The following is a 17,250-nucleotide window of genomic DNA, read 5'->3' on the forward strand; positions in this document are numbered from 1 at the left end:
GAGTGATTGAATGCCTTCTTTGCATCAGTCTTCACAGATAAGACCAGCCCTCAGGGATCTCTGAAGCCGGAGACCTGGGTAAATTAATGTCAGGAGAAAGATCTTCCCTTGGTCAAGGAGGACTGGGTTGGAGAACACCTAAACAAACTTAGCATCCACAAGTCCTTGGGCTATAATGGGATGCATCCATGAGTGCTGAAAGAACTGGCAGACATGATAGCTAGGGCTCTCATGGTCATCTTTTAGAGGTCATGGAGATCAGGAGAGATGCCTAAGAACTGGAAGAAAGCAAATATCACTCCATTCTTCAAAAAGGGCAAGAAGGAAGACCCAGGGAACTACTGGCCAGTTAGCCTCACCTCAGTCCCTGAAAGGTGATGGAGCACATCATTCTGGAGGCCATCTCTACCCACATGGAAGACAAGAAGGCGATCAGGAGTAGTCAGCATGGGTTCACTAAAAGTAAATCATGTTTGACCAACCTGATTGCTTTCTGCAATGAAACCACAACATAGATGGATGAAGGGAGAGCAGTGGATATTGTCTACCTTGATTTCAGCAAGGCTTTCAACACTGTTTCCTCATGAAATCCTCATAGGCAAACCCAAGAAGTGTGGGTTGGATGAGTCAACAATGGGATGGATTGAGAACTGGCTGAGTGGCAGATCCCAGAGGGTTATGATCAGTGGTACAGAGTCTAGTCAGAGGCCTGTCACTAGTGGTGTCCTCCAGGATTCTATACTGGTCCTAGTGTTGTTTTAACTTGTTCATCAATGATTTAGATGAAGAGGCACATGCCTCCTCAGCAAGTTTGCTGATGATACAAAACTGGGAGGAGTGACTGATACCTCAGAAGGTTGTGCAGCCCTTCAGAGGGACCTTGATAGGTTGGGGAGATGGGCAGAGAGGAGCTGTCTGAAGTTTAACAAGGGCAAATGCAGTATCCTGCATTGGGGGAGGAGTAACCCCAGGCACCAGCACAGGCCGAGGGCTGACCTGCTGTAAAGCAGCTCTGCAGAGAAGGACCTGGGGGTCCTGGTGGACAACAAGTTGTCCATGAGCCAGCAGTGTGCCCTGGTGGCCAAGAGGGCCAATGGTATCTTGAGGTACATTAGAAAGAGCATTGCCAGCAGGTTGAGGGAGGTGATCCTGCCCCTCTACTCAGCCCTGGTGAGGTCACATCTGGAATGCTGTGTCCAATTCTGGGCTCCTCAGGACAAGAGAGATATGGAGCTCCTGGAGCGGGTCCAATAGAACTCATCAAGGATCTGGAAAATTGCTCTTACAATGAAATACTGAGGCAGCTGGGCCTGTTCAGCCTCAAGAAGAGGTGACTGAGAGGGGACCTCATTAATGTGTATAAGTATCTAAAAAGTAGATGTCAAGAGGATGGAGCCACTCTGCTCAGTGGTGCCGACCAATGGAACAGAAACTGATACACAGGAAGTTCCATCTGAACATGAGGAAGAAATTATTTACGGTGAGAGTGACTGAGCACTGGGACAGAGTGCCCAGAGAGGTTGTGGAGTCTCCCTCACTGGAGATACACTAGAACTGTCTGGATGCAATCCCATGCAATGTGCTCTGGGATGACTCTGCTTGAGCAGGAAGGTTGGACCAGATGACCCACTGTGGTTCCTTCCAACCTGACCCATTCTGTGACTCTGTGAAACCTAGATCAAGTCAATGCTCATGAAGACTGTCATTGTAATACAACATGTAAATAATAATGAAGCTCTCAGTCAACCAAAAATGGTCAACAAGGCTGAAGCTTAATGCCTATGTGCACTTGAATCAAATTACGATTGCTTAGGTGGCCACAAAACTCAGGTTTCCTAGAGTTTCAGAGCATTCAATGGCTAAAATTGAATGTCTTGGAACATTATATTACATTTGACTTTTAAGAAAAATATAAAACGATTATTGTATTTTTTATTTCTGTAAATAGTTAAATAAATAGTATGTGTGCTGTAAATAGTAAGTTAGAGAATATTCTATGTAGTATGAGTAGAGTAAGCATTTACTGCTAATGTGTGGTCAGGTCAATTTAAAATACTGTTTCATATGACCAGGTAAAAAAAAACCTGATCATGGAGATATTTACAAAAAATATACACAAGAAGGTTGTTTTTTTTCAGCATACAAGAAAAGGCATTTAATGTCTAAGTATACTTACATACAAACTGGAGCTTTGAAGTTGAGCACTGAGCTTGTTTCCTAAAAGATCTTGAAGGGCAATTATCTTTTACATGTGAAAATGTTGGCAATTGCTGCAGTAAATGGCTGTTGCGAAGCCCTGTACAAGCACCATTAACTTTTTTGGGAGGTTTTACATTTCTTTCTTTAGACCCAGCAGAGAACTGTAGAAGAAAAAACCCTCCACATTTTGGTTTAAAGCAACCATCTCCCTTGATTGACTGAGTATTTCTGTCAAGCAGAGGTATTTAGTGTGATTGAGCAATGAGACTGAGGAGCTGTCAAATGCTCTTTTTTCATGGCGCGTATGGGTTCATGATGGATTGGCTGTGTGCCTCATACCAGAGCACGACAGGCTCAGATAAAATGAACTGAGATCCTCTGCCACCATGCAAGCGGATCAGCATCCCAGGGAGATTGACTGGGATACCATCAGTGTGCATCGCTCTTCAAGACACTAATTTGGATCTGGAAAACCCTTTCCAGTGTACTTCAAAACAAGGGAACTTTATTTTATCATTACTCTTCTCAAAGAAGATTACCTCGATCTCAAAACTTAGTTTCCTCTGTAGACAGATATTGGAGTTTGTCTGAACTTGCTTACTACTGGCAAATTCTACTATCCCAGTCATATTGCTGTCTTTTGTTATGTGCACACCTTTTGTTCAGGAGAACTGTTTAATATTGCTAATTTGTGGTACATTAACCGTGGGCTCTTTTATTGTAATGATGCTGAGAAGAACAATAGCCTCACAGCATTTTACATGAGCCCAAGATCATGTATTGAAGTGATTATATTGCAAAGCTCGTGGTTTTTTCATACGAATTTGTTATTGTTTGTATTTAAATATATGTAAATGGTACAATGGTTTATAAATGTTATATGTTACAAATCACATGACAAACTCACATCACCTCAATATGGGATGATATTCAATGAAGACTGACACATAATAACTACTCTGGAGTTGGTATTAGCGTGTTGTATATATAAAACTCTTGTTTTCCTGTTCCATCTTTTTTTCAATGTGGTGTCCTCAGTGAAGTGTCTCACAGTGAAGTCTTTCTTAACTCAGCTTTTTGAGCTTCATCCTTTCCTATCACCCATCTCATTTCTGTATGGAAGGGGAAGCAACTTCCTTTCTAAGCAGACCTTTCATCAACCCATTTATACTCCTAAAAACCCGGTATTTTTACTGCTTTCAAGGTTAGGCTGTCTAGATACAATTCTCCATAAGTTTCCACTGCTGAAATAGAAGGGCATCTTCTTTCAGGGCAGCAGTTATTTTATTATCATGACTCCATGCTGACTCCTTCCAAGAAGATGTCTACTCCCAGTTGCTGGGTTTCTTGCTATGACGTGAAGATCTTCCTTTATATGAACCCCTAATGGTCAAACTGCCTAGGTTTTTAAATGTGGAAATTAATCTTACCTCACCAATGTCCAAAGGAAAGCATCCCAGAAGACTTGCATGCCAGAGCTAACCACACTGTGAGGGAAACTAAGTGGACTGGTTACTATCTTGAAAAGAGAAACTTGCGTAGTTTGTGTAAAATCCTGCATCCTAACTCAGTAGGAAGAAAAACCTTCCAATGCTACCTGTAATACCTTGTCTTCTGTTGTACAAAGGAATGAATTAGACTTCCATCATGGTCCAGATTGTGTGTCCCTCAAAGAAAACCACTTATTTTGGATGCTAGCAGATTCTGACTTCATCTTTATCGTGGACATTAAGGATATATATACATGAAAATAACTTTTTGTTTTTCCTCTGCCATGTGTTACTCATATATTTCTACAAGGTACTTAAACTGGTAGGTTTTTTTAGTGTTTTTGACCTTCTTCTGAGATTATTAAAATATGTTGCACTTTAGGTGACCTTTTTTTTTGAGCAATAGCATTAAAATCAGTTAGGAGGAAATAGTTAATAACACTATTTGTCGAATCAACTAAATTTGGGATATAAGGAGTTGCTGTTTGGCATCTGAAAGACATTTGATACGGCCATATGGTAACAGGGGATTCCTCCTTTGGATGAGGTGCTGCTGTAAACTTTTGCCAGCAGGCTGGTAGAAGGGAGAGACTAGCAGTCATCAGCACATTTACAGACAGCAAATCATGTAGGCTTTTTAATTCAGGCTTGGGGAAGAGTGAATGGAATTCAGTGTCGTGAAAGCTTGAGCGATTCATTATAAATACATGCAAAGCAATGTGCACTGGAAGGGATAGTTTGAGATGCCTTGGATCCAAATTCTTTACTGTTACACAATTAGACAGTTCTAACAACCTGGCTTGTTCTTTTTTAAATTTCTTTTGTAATCTCAAGATGACTGTCACTTTTCTTTTGTCTTTGCAACTAGTAGTGTCATGGTACTTAGCAGTAATTACTATGGGTGCTGGTACCCTTGTAGTTTCTTACTAGTGTGGTACTTCTCTAGGACCAGCTTCTCTCAAAGGGGTCAGCAGGATAGTTTGGGAGGTCAAATTGGAGACATGTCCCTTCAGGAAACATTTTGGAGCCTATGATTCTTGCACAGCACACTGATTATGCACTCGGCAGCAGTGGCTAAAGGCAAAGGTGTGCTGATGCAGCTACTGGAAACTCAGGAGAAATTGTCAACAGGCCTCATTATGTTAACTTCAACAGCTCGGTCGTGTAGGAAAGTTACTGCTTTACTGAAATAGATGGGACAGCTGCAGTTCAGCACTGTTCCGCTGAATTAGGAGGCGAAATTTAATAGTGAACTACTACAGAAAAGAAGTAAAGGGTCACAGAGAAAGCATCAATGAATGAAGGCTGGAAGCAATGTTTACCCAGGGAGATTTAATCGGTACTCAGGTGGTTGGGAACAGGGATGGCCAGTTTTAATTAGTCCTTGGAGACATGAGAAACATGTGGCAAGCTACTTACTGTTCGTTTTGAATAAATAGAAAATACAGAATGCCCGGCACTACACGTGAGGCTGTAATTAAGGGTTGCCATTTTTCATGCTGCTGTTTACTTAGTCACTAATTGGCACAGCCACGTGTTTTGATCTAAGCAAGGTTCACTTACCTAGCTGTTATTAGAGGTTCTGGTTTCCAGTTTAGACAACAATAAATCGAAACCGCAGAAAAAGTACAGAAAAGATGTGAACCTGTTGGAGCGGGTCCAGAGGAGGGCCACAAAAATGTTCCAAGGGATGGCACACCTCTCCTATGAGGAAAGACTGAGAAAATTAGGGTAGTTCAGCCTGAAGAAGCGGAGGCTACAGGGAGCTTTTTAGTACCTAAAGAGGGTGGACAGACTTCAAAGGAGAACTTACTGTGATAGGACAAGGGGTAATAGTTTTAAACTAAAAGAGGGCAAATTCAGACTAGATATAAGGAATAAATTTTTTACAATAAGGGTGGTGAAACACTGACATAGGTTGCCCAGAGAGATTGTAGATGCCCCATCCCTGGAAGTCTTCTAGGTCAGGTTTGGTGGGGCTCTGAGCAACGTGACATAGTTGATGTCCCTGCTTGTTGCAGGAGGCTTGGACTAGATGGCCTTTAAATGTCCCTTCCAACCAAACCATTCTATGGTAAAAAATCAGTCAGTTTATCTTCATGAGTCAATTTTTTACTGCTGGAAAGAAGTTACTGCTGATGACCTGAAGCACACCGTAGTTAAAATTCGGTTTATAAAATTGAATTTTACAACTGCACAATGATTTTTTTTTTCTTCCTCTCCTTCACTCATCTGTCGTTGAGGGAATCGTAGGAATTATTAAAGACAAAGCAAAACTGAGGTTATGATGATTGCCTTCTCTTTCATATGCATGTCCAAAACTAACCAGATGTATTCTAATTTCATAACCATCTTCTGCTTGTAGGGATTTTTTTTCTGGAAGATCCAGAGGTAGTGTACTCAGAACTGAAATCTCATTTACTATCTGATACCACCTTAAGGCAGTTTTTCTCACAGTAAGTTACTTCTTGTTACCTCAGTCTGCTCTATCAAGGGGAAAGCTCATCATTCCTGTGAGTTTATTCATAGGAAAATGATAATTGGTGAAATGTGGAATAATCTATTACAGATTTGCTATAGATTTTGTTTTAGAAATCCCTATATTCCTTTATCATGAGTCAATGTTTAAACTTTGGTCCTACTATTGCATCTTTAATACTGTATCATTATAATGCATGTAGTAACTAAATCATGGGCTTGTATGAGCTAAATGATAGTAATGTTAACAGAAGCACAGCTAGACAAACCACAAGTGTGCTCGGGTGTGCTAAGTTAAATGAAGTGGAAATTTACTACTGTGAGCTGTGCAATATGAGATTCAGTACCATCTCATTTGCTTGCAACTGATATTTAGGCACATCCACTGGGACAAAAGAAATCTGGACATCTTTTGTTTGTACGTTGCAAAAAAGGGATGTGAGTCTGTTTATCATATCCTGAGGGAATCGGTACCCTGGTAGTACAAAAAGGAAGGAAGGGCAATGCATCCTCTGTGTCAAAGGTGATGTGGATTGGTTTTCCTGTCCTATACAAGGAGGGATGGAGCACTCTGAGGCACAGTTCCTACTAAAGCACTCTCCCTATTTGCTATTTCTTTAGGAGACTACTCAAATTTAATGTGGTACTATATGGTTAGGGATGCTGAGACATTTTCTGGAAAAGTATTTCTTCTGAAAAAAATAGGTTTGCCAGTCCCACCTCCACAAGTACACCTGTTTGCAGGAAGAGTCTGGTTTAGACAGAATTCCTATACTGAAGGAAAAAAAAAGTGGTGAAAATAAGTTGTCCTCTTTTAATATTTTGAAAAAATTTCAAATGTAGCAGAATAGTGTTCATTAACCTCTGTCTGAGAAGCCTGCTTGTCTTGTGCTGTCTGCTGCTGGGAAGCCACTGCTTCTCTCTGTGCTGTGTAGTCTTGAGCGAACACAAACACGCAGATCATATGTATGGCATATTGCATAAAATATTGCTTCTGGGCTTTCGTTTAGTGATGAGAGTACACAACAAAGCTGTATGTAGTAATTCTGAATAACTTTTGCACTTTCCTACTCAAAGTCTCCAAATTAAGGCTTTTTCTTAATGATTTAGTTTGCCAATGTTGTCTTGAAAACTTTGTTTCCAGTTTTTCCTCTGGGGAAAGCCCTAAATGGTTCCTTCATCTATCCATCCATCCATCCATCCAGTTCATAAGATCTTCACCCTTCGCTGAGAAGTGTTGTTTTCATTAGCTAGTCAACCTTGTAGTCACATGCTCTTACTCTTAGTTCTGCACCTTCCAAGCACTGAAGAATGTTAGAGTTCTGTCTCTCTTGCATACCTAGAATTTACTCCTAGCAGGCTTAACTACTGCAAATGCACTCTTAATTCCAATACTGGCAAAGATTGTGTGAAAAACCAGAAGGAGATGGTATTTTCTGAAGTGCAGTCATTCATTCTGAAAAACAGAAAAGTAAATTGCTTAGTTTTGCACTGGCTCCACAATTAGGATATTTTTGTATTTTCCTTTGTGTTCCTGACAGGTGAGGGGAAACCATGTCCTGAGGGGCATCACGCAAACCATTGCCATTGAAGGAGGTGATTGTCCCACTCTGCTCTGCAGTAGTGTGGCCTCAGCTTGAATATTGTGTGCAGTTTTGGTCACAGCAATATAAGAAAGACATTAAGCTGTTAAAGAGCATCCAAAGGAGGGCCATGAAGATGGTGAAGTGCCTTGAGGGGAAGCCATATGAGGACCAGCTGAGGTTACTTGGTCGGTTCAACCTGGAGAAGAGGAGACTGAGAGGAGACCTCATTGCGGTTACAACTTCCTCATAAGGGGAAGAGGAGGGACAGGCAGTGATCTCTTCTCTGTGGCGACCAGAGGAATGGCCTGAAGTTGTGTCAGCGGAGGTTTAGATAGGATATTAGAAAAAGGTTTTTCTCCCAGGGAGCAGTTGGGCACTGGAACAGACTCGGCTCCTCAGGGAAGTGGTCACAGCACTAAGCCTGACAGAGTTCAAGAAGTGTTTTGATGATACTCTCAGGCACATGATGTGACTCTTGGGATTGGTCCTGTGCAGGGCTAAGAGTTGGACTTGATGATCCATATGGGTCCCTTCCAACTCAGCCTATTCTGTTGATTCTCTGATTCTGTGATCTGCATAAGAAGGTGTGGCAGACTCTGTGAGGGCCGGTTGGGGGATCAGAGGAAAAATTGTTTAGAAGTTTAACAAGCATGCTGGATGTACAGTGCTATGGTTCTTTCTGCTGTTTGCTGCTTACACTGTGACTTTGTATGGTAGTTACACTATCACTGTGGCATGTTTTTTTCAAAATTGACGGTAATAATGATTTGGTACTCTGGCACTGGTATTTCCCTGAAATGTACGTACTATTGTGGGTTAAATAAGAAAGTCAGTTCTTTTCCTTCAAGATTACATCAGATCTGCTGATTTTCTTTATGGTTGGTTGAAGTTCTTTTTCTGAACCTACAAATGTACCTCTTACCAAATGCAATAGTTAGGACAACAGTCACATTTTCTGATAGAAACTTTTCTTCTAAAAGTGAGAAAAAATGCTGCAGAGTAACTGCAATACTTTTAAAAATTTTATTTCTAATTTTCCCTTACATTCTTTCACAAGGACAAGGGGCTTTTAGAAGTTAGGAAGAAAAAAATAATTTTAATGAGGACACAAGTCAACTGACAAATTTGAGTATCATCCCTTTGTTACCGGTGTATTTTGGTGCTGAAAAAAAATCTTCAGGAGCAGTTAATTAGGGGTGAGATAAGAAAGGGTTTATTTACCAAGGCATTAGATGGTATACGACGTGCGCAGGCCGTGCCTGAGAGGTTACATTTTATAACACCATCCATCCAATCCCAGATGTGTCCACCCTTCGACCTTTACTCTGGTCCGCCCTGGGTCCACCCCCTGAGAAATGGGTCTGGGGTGTATTTTGGGACCCCCCTTCATCATCTTCAGCTTCATCAGAGCACAAAGGGTACATAGTTACCTAATTTTTGACCGTATTCTGTGGTTTAGGCCCTGAAATGCTGTTCTGTCAACTGTCTAGGCCTTGCCTTGACAAAAGACTAAACACTTCTGCTGTATTCAGAAGTAGGATTGATATGGGGAGCATAGAATGGGGTAAGAGGGTTGAGGAATGTATAAACAAGGATGCTAGAGAAAGGGAAAGGAACAAGGGGGAGGAAGGTTACTGTTTTAAAAACTTACTTGTAAAACTTACAAGTCTTACAAATATTAGAAAAATAAAAAACCATTAGGGGCTTAAGGCATCACTTTACAGTTTATGCTTAGCTCATTATATATTTATTCCCTTTGCTTGCCTAAGCCTGATGTTTTGGAACTCAATGTTGTCCATTTGGATGTCCGTTCTTAAGGAGGTTTAGACTGTGCATCTGCTTTCTGTATTGCAGTTTCAGTTCCAGTCAAATGGCCCACAGCATGTGCCAGGAGAATGAGCACTCGTTGCATGACCATAACATTTCACTGCTACCTTCTGTGCCTACCCTGCTGCACAAAGGACAGCTACCTGCAGGGGTTTGAAAGCTTCCAGTATTTATGTACATAAATATAAGCAGAAACTGAGGAAACAGTTTTAGTAATTTGCTCCTTGACAGGAGTCGTCTATGATTTGCTGGTTCTGGGGTGGTTCCATTCAAAAAGGAAGCACAGATGAGTTGACTTTACTCATTGGGTTTTTTTCAAGTTAATGGAGCTTTTCATGTGTACATAGATCAGGTCAGAGATTATGGCAGTGTTTATGGACTTGATTCAGAGGTTGGCACACTCAGGTTTCTGTTCTGACAGACATTATAAAATAAAACATGATGATAGATGTGCCAAGCTGCTTTTGTTCTTCCCATGTGCTTATTCTGTGTTGTAGTCTTACCTGTAGTTTTAGTTTCCACTGTAGTGTCATATAGTACTTCAGTCTTTAAGAGTACATTGCAATCTGTCAATCTTACACTGCATTTTACTTTCTCAGAGAACTGTTTGAATATGAAATCAGGTTATTTACATCAGATCGTTATAAAGTCTTTGTTACAGTCATGTCTCTGCTTTTTTTCTACTTGTGAATGCTCACCAGGCTGTGTATTGGGCTGACTTTCAAGCTAACTGAATCTGAGAAATATTTGGAAACTGTCTTTGGGGTACTGCACTTCCCTGTGGTGTGGAGCTCTGACTGGTTGCTGTATGACGAAAGATCAGTGGTGAGAAGTCGATTCCTCTTTACAGAGGATATGAATACCCCTCTGTGCTTGTGGGTGTGCTGAATAACTATTTCACCTTGAAAGGGTCTTATGGCAGTTTAAGCCATATACACTCTATCATACACATAGCACAAGAGACACTGAAAAATGACAGGTTTCTGCCGCAAAATCATCCTCATTTGGCTTCCTGACAGTGTGTTTGGGTCTGTCAGTGTCTTCAACAGTGTCTCCCCTCCCTGGCTCTTGGTTGCAGTCAGCCTGCTGTTCTGTAGCAGTCTCACACTTTCTTCTTGAACTTTGCCCTCCTCCAATCTTCAATGAGTTAGAGTCACTAGAAAAGCAATAGCCCTGGGCTGGTGGTCTTGGTTGTGCTACTAGGACAACACTGTGCTTGCTACAAGGGCAGAATCAATCAATTGCTGATGGGTCTTTCAGGGACAGATGAAGGGAAGGACATAGCAACTAACGTACAGGAAATGCTCCCAGCAAGGTTATAAACTCAAAATCAGGACTTAAAGTAGATTAATTTCTACATAGTCGTAATTTTGATGCATATTAAGGATGCCACAGGCTAAACCTTGATAATAAAAGTGAATTCATATTTGTTGGGAAAATGTATTCTAATATATTTTTTCCAGTTGTTGATTTAACATTTCCTTTGAAAGCAGTTGTAATCTTTGACGACTAATTCTGTGATGATTAAAATGAAATGTGTAGAAGTGCTGAATTATCTCTGTCTCAGCAGAATGAAACTGGCCATACCATGCTTGCTAATGTGAGTTGATCTTTTTCCCTTCTAATTTGCTAAGGTTATCACAAGGGTCTTGAAATATAGCCTATTTGTGCAGGTCTAATTTCCAGCCAACTCAACTCCTACTTCATGTTTTTTTAATATGTTTGGTACAAAAAAAAAAAAAAGGTATTTGGAAGGAAATCACTATTTTTCAAAATACCCAAGTGAGCCTTTTGCTACAGGGATCTTACAATTTAATTGCAGATAAGATTGCTGCAAAACTGTGCCTCTTTTTCAGGATTTCTAGTTTAATGTGTTCAGCAGGGTTGGGTCTCTAACTGAGTAAAACCAAATGGATGGCTTGCACTCTCATTTATTACTAATTCATTTTAGTTTGCTTGGGAACTAAACAAATGCAATCCCGTTTCCTGTGTTACATATATATTGCAAAGGCAGGTGATTTAAAATCTACATTCTTTTCACTGACTTGTAGCTGTGCTGAAGGCCATTATTTCTTTTTACACATTCCCTTTCCCACAGGTAACTTATATATATATGTATATATACATACTGTGTGTTATCTTTGTAAGTGTCTTGGAGCAGGTACTATATCGTTACTGATTGTTTCAGTGATGCCTTCAGTGTGGGAACCCCTGTTGTTTTAGGTGCTTCTTCATTAAAATAAATAACTTATGCCATACAAATATAATAACCTCTGTTTACAAGAAAGATAACAAATATACTGAAGAGTGTGTAAATAGTGTAATTTTGAGGGGGTTCTGATTGGAATATTTGTTGGGGTAAAAAAAAAAAATCGTAAACTTTATGTCTAGTTTTCAAGCCTGAATTCTGCTTCAGGTTATGTGGACATAATCTGCGTAATTATACTGCTTCAGGCTTGGATATTCACAAGACAGAATAAATGAAAATTAATACCAAACCATATAATATAGACTGTGAGTTTGGGTGGGCAGTTACTCTTTTGAAGAACTGGCAGTTACTCTTTTGGAGAATATGGAAATTGTCCTTCAATTAAAGCCCCAAAGATTTTGCATAGGAGTTTTTTCTTTCTTAAAGGCCTAAATGCGGTATGTTTAGTAGGAACTAGTGACAGAGGGGGGGGCAGCAGCTTTTTTGGCTGTTGAATAGTTGTTCTAGAGCGAGGATACCAGTCTGATGCCTTGAAGAGTGGTTTTGGAGCCGATTTTAGCATCTGCATTGCACAAGAAGCACTTGTGAAATTTGGTAATGGATGAAGCCAGGAGGCATTGCCAAATCAAAGACAGGGTGAGTGAATGGAGAGAAATGGGCTGAAATTAAAAGTGCAAAGTGCAAAACCTTGTATTTAGGAACTGGTATTGGGATTTTCTGTTTTTAACATAGAGCTAATCTGTTGCAAATAGCCGAGGAAGAGAAATACATTATTTTATCATTTACTAAAAAAATGTCTGTAATCAGTTAGGGAAAAACTGCCTTAGCAACAGGCTGGATATGATGGCCCATAACATCCCTTTCAGTGTTCCTTTATCAGTTCCTGGTTTGTCAATTGTGCATTACTGTTTGCAAAATAAAAGTGAATTCAGCAACATTTGTTGAATAACTGATGTCTTCAATATAGTATATATACTTTTACAAGCAGTATTTTGAATAAGCCAACATGTAGCATGTGATGGGATATTGACACTTACCAGTTCGTTCTTTATTTCTTCTTGCTTCTTTCTGAATAGAGTATTATCAGACAATGATAATGAAATGAATAACTTTTCTCCTTCATATACTTGCATGCTACAAATTGTGCATTCAACTTTATGGCAGACTTGGAGAAGACTGCAGCTTGTAATTGAGAGGCATCAAGCTTCAGGGAAAGTTACATAAAACAGGAAAAAGTATCCTCTGAGTCTGTAATAATAGATAGAATGTGATAGGCTACCCTTTTGCCTGGAGCATAGTGTTTATGTTTCTGTATTGATTGAAATGCTTTAATTTTCCATTCTGTCACAGTTACAATTTTGCATCCAATGATGCAATTCTAAGGAAGAGAATATTCTAATTAAATTTTTTTTTTAAGGGGAAGGGTTTGTTGATACACATCTTTGTGTGACTATTTGGAATGCTTAAGTTATTCTGGAACTCCATCAAATGAAAACAAGATAATTTATATCATATAGCAGCATTCATACAGAGTGTCACAAAATGGTTCAGAAGGAAGTGGCTATTAAACAACAGGGACAAAACAAGGCTTTAAGGTGATTCGAGGAGATAATTTGCCTTTGTGTCTCAGAAGGGAGGAGAGGATTGGGTTACCGACAAAGGAAGAAGAGAAAGCAAAAGCATGACCTTCCCAGCTGAGGAGGAATGAGGGACACTGAAGTGTATCCCATAGAGGAGTCTGTAGATGTGCATGCATTTTCACTTTCACTGATGAATTGAAAGGAGATTGTTTTGAGAACCTGGTGACTGGTATAATTTTGTCTTTGATGTACACTGTATAAACCTTTTTTCTTAATCAACTACAAACCAATATTTTTCTAATGTAATGTAATAAAGCAATTATACTTTTGACAAGTTTCCCTTTCAGTATATTAGTGAATTACTGTGAAAATGAAGTGTTTTTGTCATTATCAAAGGGGTTTTTTGGCATTATACACTTTGAAGTATGCAGTTATATATCATTTCACTTTAAATAGTGAACAGCATATTCTGTAGTATCTTTGAAATCTGTGCAATGGTTATGTTTGTATTGTCATTTTTAAACAATTTACTACTCTCTTGAAACTTGTTATTTAATAAAGTAGAATCCTCTACTTTTATCTTACTTCATAACAATTTTTCTTCACACTCTCTGGCACAACAGCATATTCTTTCTGCTGTCCTGTGCTGGAAGCTGTAATTTACCCAGGAAACATACACTGTTTTCCTTTTAATGGACTTTAAATAGCAATCAAACATTTGTAGAAGATAAACTGTACATCAAGAAACTCTGATCTTGATCTTGGTCCAGCCCACTGAATGAAAATTCAAGTTCTGTTTCACTACCCAGAGAAGCTTAAACAACTTTTCTTGTTTTAAGACAATCCCTTGAATTAGCTTCACTATGGCCTTTGAGGGCATGGGCTGTTTCATCAGAAAATATTGAGGAACTTTTTGCATGATCAAGTGCTACAACTAATGGTAAAATATCTCTTGCATGTATTTATTTTGAAACCTAGAGTGGAAACATAAAGAAGTATCCTGAAGTCCATCAATGTCTGTATAGGATGCTGATGAGAACTTTTCTTTGTAAAATATGTCTTTAGTGAACTTTTGCCTTCTGAACAAAGATTTTTGCATTGTGTTAGCAATAGTAAATCACTCTGGGAAGTCACTTTATTAAAGTTGAATTGGAGATTTATAAATGAATAGTAATTTTTATTTAACACTGATCTTAACCTACTTCATGTGAAAAATTCAGAAAAATCTGTTGTTCAGCTATGTTGTTATTGAAACACAAATCATAAGTAAGTAGCATTGTGGTTCATAATTGTGTTATAAGGCAAGAATTTCTATCTGCTTAGGAAAGTAAATGCCCAAGGATGTGTATATCAGAAATTTAATGAGAATTCTTATTAATTATTAACAACTCAAGGGTGAAAAATTAGATTTTACCAGTGGGATAGGAAAAGCTGTATTCACTAAAAAAGAAAATGCTTTCTGCTTACATTCCTTCAAATAAAAACCCAACATATTCTAGCAGACTTTCTATAGGGACATGTCAAATACAGTCTTTCTGTACTGTTTTCTTTATCAAAAGCTTTGACCACTGTGGGCATTTTTGACCATGTTTTGAGAAAGTACAAAATCATTCAGTAGCTTCAGACTTGTTAAAAACCTAGCTTTCCAGGTCTTAGCTTTTTAAGACAGAGAAGTGCACCTTGATGGAACCTGAATTTTATATACTGTATCTGAATGAAGAATTAAGCCAAGTCTGCTTCATGTGATTTATGTAAAAAGACTTGTGATGCACTGTTGCCTCTCAGTAATGCAAAAGTGTACATTTCTTAAGATAAATGTGAAAGCCTTGCAGAATTCAATCATAAAGATGATCTATGAAACTGTAAATATTCCCTTTATGCTAAATTAGCCTCTTTCTTATACAATTCCACCTTATTTTATTGCCTTTCCTTGTTGTCTCTTTGTTCATACTCTCAGATACATTTCTAACGTGACTCATGTGGGTTGTGTAGCACCCTGTGCTATAGCTGATATTTCCAAGCAGAAAGAGACTTGCTTTATCAGCTGTTGATTGATTTTTCTGTTGTTCACTTTCATTTTTCTGTTAAAAGAATTGGAAAGTGGGGCAACATATTAAATTTTGGGGATAATGCTTCAAGAGAAGGGTAACGGATCACTGTGGATAGTTAAATGAAGAGTATATTCCAGTCAGATAGAAGAGATTGAGGAAATTGCAATCACAATACTGATTTAATTTAGATTAATACTGATAGTTGCTGCTGTGCTGCTTTATGTAATTTTTCTTAAGACAGAAGACAGATTTCAGCAAGGCTCCTGGAAGAAGTGTAGTGAAACCAGGATTCAAACCTTCTGTCACAGAACTAACCAGACCATACCTGAAAGAAATGGGAATCAAGTTTGGCTCTAAGACTGGGCCACTCAGTGCATCTGGTTACATTTTGAAAATCGTTAGGTGTTTCATATGTTTCATAATTTTTATGAGAAGGGCAAGAGAGTTTATGTGCCCACCAATGGAAATGAGCAGCTGCACCTGGTGACATGCTTACACTGGGTAATACGAGTGAAGCCATCTGTCTGTGCCTGCTGTTTCCATGTTTAACTTTCTCTTCCCATGTTGGAAAGTGTAGAGAAACGCTCATAAAAGCCTCTCAATATAGATAGTGACTGTGTGAATGTCAGAGAGGGGGCACTTTATTTGCTTCTGCCTCAACAAAAGAGAAATGCAGGGGAACATATCTTCTCAGTTGCAAGTCGTTCCCTTCTTTTGTGCCAAATTTGCATGTTTTCCCTTTCTTTTGTTTAAAACCAGTGGAAGGTCACCTATATTGTACAATTTCAGTAACCCTGGATATAAATTCAGATCACAAATCCTCAAAGCAGTTAACAAAATCACTGCAACAAACCTCCCACTGAATCCTGCTGGGGCTCCTGAGAAAAATAATTAATCTCAAACCTACTTATTTCAACATTGTTCATTTACTGAACAAACGTCTGGAAAAAAAAGACCTTCCTGAAATAATTACCTAGTTCACAGATTATAGTTCTGACTCAGAAAAGTACTTAGCCATAATGGAGATGCCAGGCCATTTTTGTTATAATTTTCCTAGTGTAGGCGCCCCAAAGCAAAGAGTTAAGCACAGAAACTGATGTCACTGAGAAAGTGTGTTATTACTTTAATTAATTATTTTAATTTTTGTAGTGATATTTAGGAGCTTGTAAAAATCAGAATCCCACTTTGCTAAGCAAACTGCAAATAAGGGTGCAAATAGTGAAGCGACTGGGTCTTCCTTTACAGGTCTTGCATCTTATGTGTAAATGAGGAGTCCAGCAAATTAATGAGCAGCTGAGTTCTATTTGAAAAAAAAAAAAAATCAAAATGTATAGAATCATAGAATGGTTTGGGTTGGAAGGGACCTTAAAGATCATCTTGTTACAAGCCTCCTGCTATGGGCAAGGCCACCTTCCAGAAGACCAGGTTCTCAAATCCAACTTGGCCTTGAACACTTACAGGGATGGGGATCCACAAGTTCTCTGGCAACCTGCTCCAGTTCCTCACCACCCACTGAGTAAAGAATTTCTTCCTAGTTTCTAATCTAAATCTAAATCAGTTTAAGACCATTCCCCCTTGTCCTATTGCTACATGCCCTTGTAAAAACATCCCTCTCCAGATCTCTTGTAGGCCCCTTTAGGTACTGAATAGCCGCAATAAGGTTTCCCTGAAACCTTCTCTTCTCCAAGATGAACAATTCCACAGCTCTCAGCCTGTCTTCCTAGGAGAGGATCTCTAGCCCTCTGATCATCTTTGTGGCCCCCCTCTGGATATGCTCCATCAGGTCCATGTCCTTCTTATTTTGGGGGCCCCAGGGCTGGATGCAGCACT

The 17,250-nt window shown here is 39.2% G+C and overlaps 1 protein-coding gene across 3 annotated transcripts in view; it reads left to right on the plus strand.

Moving 5' to 3' along the window:
* NKAIN3 (sodium/potassium transporting ATPase interacting 3) overlaps positions 1 to 17,250 on the plus strand; it is a 352,392-nt gene that overhangs the window by 32,195 nt on the left and 302,947 nt on the right. The gene's annotated exons all lie outside the window — the stretch shown is intronic.

This window comes from Manacus candei, unplaced genomic scaffold, assembly GCF_025592945.1.
Source record: "Manacus candei isolate 608988 ecotype Guabito, Panama unplaced genomic scaffold, ASM2559294v1 h1tg000008l, whole genome shotgun sequence".
In the NCBI taxonomy this organism is placed as follows: Eukaryota; Metazoa; Chordata; class Aves; order Passeriformes; family Pipridae; genus Manacus; species Manacus candei.